The sequence below is a fragment of the Schistocerca serialis genome, unplaced genomic scaffold (genome assembly GCF_023864345.2).
Source record: "Schistocerca serialis cubense isolate TAMUIC-IGC-003099 unplaced genomic scaffold, iqSchSeri2.2 HiC_scaffold_1236, whole genome shotgun sequence".
Classification (NCBI taxonomy): Eukaryota; Metazoa; Arthropoda; class Insecta; order Orthoptera; family Acrididae; genus Schistocerca; species Schistocerca serialis.
In genome coordinates this window covers 35,001-40,000 of record NW_026047443.1, presented here as the reverse complement: position 1 = coordinate 40,000, position 5,000 = coordinate 35,001, and the positions used below count along the sequence as shown (strand labels likewise).

Here is a 5,000-nt window from a genome sequence, read left to right as displayed (position 1 = left end):
GCCCCACCCCAACGGCCAAACTCGCAACGCCAGCGGATGAACGGCGGAAGTTTCCCGCACTCGTAATGTGCAATCCACACCTATAACTTGCGTTTCATGAAGAGTTATGTCCAATATGCGACATTCCCGCTGTCCCTATACATGAGCTGCGAGCTGTACCACGTACAAGCTACAGACGCGATCGCATTGCTCACTGTACTGATTCCCATGCCGAGCGATCAGCTAGGAAGCGCCCCATCCATGTCGGTACCCGTGGGCGTTGCACTCGCAGTCGCAAAAAACGTTGGGCAAATATATATCTCGGAACAGTAACGACAGTCGGAGCCTCCTGGCGTTGCACTCGCAGTCGCAAAAAACGCTGGGCAAATATATTTCTCGGAAGAGTAACGACAGTCCGAGCCTCCTGCGTGGGAAGAGTCTTTCTAGGCCCTGACCCACGGGAAGGGTTTAGCTTCCCCCATCCCGGACATTTGAAGTCGTCACACTACCGGTATTGACTAATAGACTGATTGCTGATAATCACTAGCCATACACTGGGGGAAACGGCCGACAGGGGCAGCAACATAGTGGAGCCGCAGTGTCACTAATGTACAGAGATAGAACAGTTTCGACTGGAACCAGAGTAACCGTATACACGGCACTGATTAGTAATAAATGCAGAGCCATCAGAATACAGATAATATATACAACCGTCCCTATACATGCTGAAAGACTCTGCACACAATGAGAACCACACGTCAGCCAGACACTATCACACACTACTCTCTGCCTCTAACAGGCACACACACAATATCTAACCACCAGCATGGAAGAACATCCGGTGCATCCTCTCCGCCACATTACACAATCCACACTATCATAACCAGACCGGGAGGTCCACCCAGAAAACAGAATATCCCACCCTTCCGACATCCGCCATTGCTCAGTTAAGCCACGAACACCCACACATGTCCTACACAGGGGTGCACCCAACATCACAATACTGCCTCCTGTCACAGTACACAAACAATGGCAGGAATGAAAGACACACATCTGCCATAACCTTGGAATCGGAGCGCCGCCTGTCATGAGCCACAAGTGCATCCTGACGTGACAAATCGGATGATCCCGCAGGCATGCACTTACGATAATCACTATCAACGAACCTGCCGCCCCCCCCCCCCCCCAATACACCTTTCCCTACAACAATGTGTACCTTAACCTAAGCGATATTGTACCTTAACCTCAGCTATATCGTACCTTAACCTAACCTACATTGCGCCTTAACCTAACCTACGTTGTGCCTTAACCTAACCTACGTTGTGCCTTAACCTAACGTATGTTGTGCCTTAACCTAACCTATGTTGTGCCTTAACCTAACCTATGTTGTGCCTTAACCTAACCTATGTTGTGCCTTAACCTAACCCATGTTGTGCCTTAACCTAACCCATGTTGTGCCTTAACCTAACCCATGTTGTGCCTTAACCTAACCCATGTTGTGCCTTAACCTAACCCATGTTGTGCCTTAACCTAACCCATGTTGTGCCTTAACCTAACCCATATTGTACCTTAACCTAACCCATGTTGTGCCTTAACCTAACCCATGTTGTGCCTTAACCTAACCCATGTTGTGCCTTAACCTAACCCATGTTGTGCCTTAACCTAACCCATGTTGTGCCTTAACCTAACCCATGTTGTGCCTTAACCTAACCCATGTTGTGCCTTAACCTAACCCATGTTGTGCCTTAACCTAACCCATGTTGTGCCTTAACCTAACCCATGTTGTGCCTTAACCTAACCCATATTGTACCTTAACCTAACCCATATTGTACCTTAACCTAACCCATATTGTACCTTAACCTAACCCATATTGTACCTTAACCTAACCCATATTGTACCTTAACCTAACCCATATTGTACCTTAACCTAACCCATATTGTACCTTAACCTAACCCATATTGTACCTTAACCTAACCCATATTGTACCTTAACCTAACCCATATTGTACCTTAACCTAACCCATGTTGTGCCTTAACCTAACCCATGTTGTGCCTTAACCTAACCCATATTGTGCCTTAACCTAACCCATGTTGTGCCTTAACCTAACCCATATTGTGCCTTAACCTAACCCATATTGTGCCTTAACCTAACCCATGTTGTGCCTTAACCTAACCCATGTTGTGCCTTAACCTAACCCATGTTGTGCCTTAACCTAACCCATGTTGTGCCTTAACCTAACCCATGTTGTGCCTTAACCTAACCCATATTGTGCCTTAACCTAACCCATATTGTACCTTAACCTAACCCATATTGTACCTTAACCTAACCCATATTGTACCTTAACCTAACCCATATTGTACCTTAACCTAACCCATATTGTACCTTAACCTAACCCATATTGTGCCTTAACCTAACCCATATTGTGCCTTAACCTAACCCATATTGTGCCTCAACCTAACCCAATTTGTGCCTCAACCTAACCCATATTGTGCCTCAACCTAACCCATATTGTGCCTCAACCTAACCCATATTGTGCCTCAACCTAACCCAATTTGTGCCTCAACCTAACCCATATTGTGCCTCAACCTAACCTAATTTGTGCCTCAACGTAACCTAATTTGTGCCTCAACGTAACCTAATTTGTGCCTCAACGTAACCTAATTTGTGCCTCAACGTAACCTAATTTGTGCCTCAACGTAACCTAATTTGTGCTTCAACGTAACCTAAATTGTGCTTCAACGTAACCTAAATTGTGCTTCAACGTAACCTAAATTGTGCTTCAACGTAACCTAAATTGTGCTTTAACGTAACCTAAATTGTGCTTTAACGTAACCTAAATTGTGCTTTAACGTAACCCATGTTGTGCTTTAACGTAACCCATGTTGTGCTTTAACGTAACCCATGTTGTGCTTTAACGTAACCCATGTTGTGCCTTAACCTAACCTATATTGCGCCTTAACCTGCTCTGTAATTGTTATGCAACTCGTTAAATTAGTGTAGTGTTGCCTAACCGCAACCCTCGCAATATAGTTCGCTATTCGCACTGCCCGGTCCCCTGTGTATCGCGTCATGTTAAACACCTTGCAGGTGTTGCTGACTTTCCACATGCTCCTGCTATACACTGTAATGTGGATAGCAGCAGGACGTACATGTCCCCCCCCCCCTTCCCCCCTGCCTTCGCAAGCTGGTCGTTGAGAAGTTTGCATGTTCAATGCCCTTCGCATGCCGACGTACTCAGCCTACGTTGTGGTACGGCCTGTCACCTGTCCGCCGATGTACGCAAAACCCACAAACTGTACTGCACATTGGTCCGTATGTACTGAATGATACATCGTGGCACATGTGTGACCGTACGACGACTGCGCCTAGCAACGGCAGACCATACAGTCCAAATATTGTGCACGCAGCTACGTGTCGTCTCCCTATAAGAGCTGGATTGCAGTGTGGTACGCCATTCAGACGTGTGGGAGGAACGGACGCCCTCGATGGCGATCAGCATGAGCAGTCTGTTGATGTAGTGGAGCGTGTATTCGGACGTAGTCGTCTCTTCTCACACACCGTGATAGCATGTTGCACCGCGTTCCACATCTGCGACATCCTGCAGAGGCCGGCTGACAGTCGTTCGCGCAATGGACACCGCATACGTACGGGGGCTACCTTCCACGTGTTCTCGAGGCGTGCACATGTTGTTGCGTCTATGTGGGCAGACGTAGTGTGTTGTGACACCTGACACAGGCATGCAATACTCGTTGCAAATGGCGATGGACGTCTACGTTTGCTGGTGACGTTACGCAAATGAACAACAGGTAACCCGTTGTGGTGCGGTTGTTCTCGCTAGAGGTGAATCAGTGTTGGCGACGATCGGTCGAGCTATTAACTGGTTGTTTCAGGGATACCCACCATGCCCACGAACGTGAAAGGGGATCTGGGTGTGAGGCGATACGCGGCGGTGGCTGGGTGAGACTGTCCCCGGCCGGTGAGGGGGGGCCGCCCGGCGTGCTGGCAGCGCGGTGCGTGGGCGCACGCGCTACAGCCGGCTGGTGGGGGCGGCCAGTGGCAGGCGCGCCGGCCGACGGACGCGGCAGGCGGCGCAGCTGCGCGCCGGGGCCCCCTGCTCGCGGCGCCTTGCGGCCAAAGTAGGTCCTCGCGGGCCCGGTGCGAAGCGCGGTGGCCATCTGCAGTGTGCTGGTCCGATTGAGGACTGTGTGCGCTGAGGATGCGCCGCCGCCCGGCGCTCGGCGCCGCGACGCCGTCTGCTGCTCGGTCGCCCCAGCGGTTCTCGCAGGTGGTTTGTATCGCAGCTGTGCGGACGTGTTGGCGCGTGCGCTGTGCTGGGAGAGTTCGCTTCGGCACCCAAGTGGGGCTTTTGTCCTTCTGTGGCGCTGGCGTTGGAGCTGCCGGTCACCGTAGGTGGCGCGTGTTGTCTCCCGCCGGCAATGCCACGACAGCACGCTCCCGGGCCTCTGTCGGCAGCGGCAAGCTCAGTTGGGAGCACGGGTGGTCGCACCTAAAGCGTCTACTCGCCTAACTCCGGGCGATTGCGCCTCTCTCGAACCCGACCAAGTACTTAGGACGGCGCTGCGCGCCGCCGGGACCTGAGAGGGTTTCGAGGTGTGTTGTGCAGGGGAGCTCAGCCTCCTCCTGTTTGCAGAATAATTGAGCGGACGCTTGCGTGTTCGCGCGGGCCCCCGGGACACACTCCCGGGCGGCCGGCTGCTCAGCTCTAGTTGACGCAGCTCCCTGGTTGATCCTGCCAGTAGTCATATGCTTGTCTCAAAGATTAAGCCATGCATGTCTCAGTACAAGCCGCATTAAGGTGAAACCGCGAATGGCTCATTAAATCAGTTATGGTTCCTTAGATCGTACCCACGTTACTTGGATAACTGTGGTAATTCTAGAGCTAATACATGCAAACAGAGTCCCGACCAGAGATGGAAGGGACGCTTTTATTAGATCAAAACCAATCGGTCGGCTCGTCCGGTCCGTTTGCCTTGGTGACTCTGAATAACTTTGGGCTGATC

General features: G+C 51.0%; 1 non-coding gene across 1 annotated transcript in view; it reads left to right on the top strand.

The window, feature by feature from the left end:
- Window positions 1-4,716: 4,716 nt before the first annotated feature.
- Window positions 4,717-5,000, top strand: part of LOC126436450 (small subunit ribosomal RNA) — a 1,909-nt gene continuing 1,625 nt past the window's right edge. The window contains exon 1 of the ribosomal RNA XR_007580675.1: window positions 4,717-5,000. This exon is cut by the window's right edge and continues 1,625 nt beyond it. This is a non-coding gene — a ribosomal RNA (small subunit ribosomal RNA).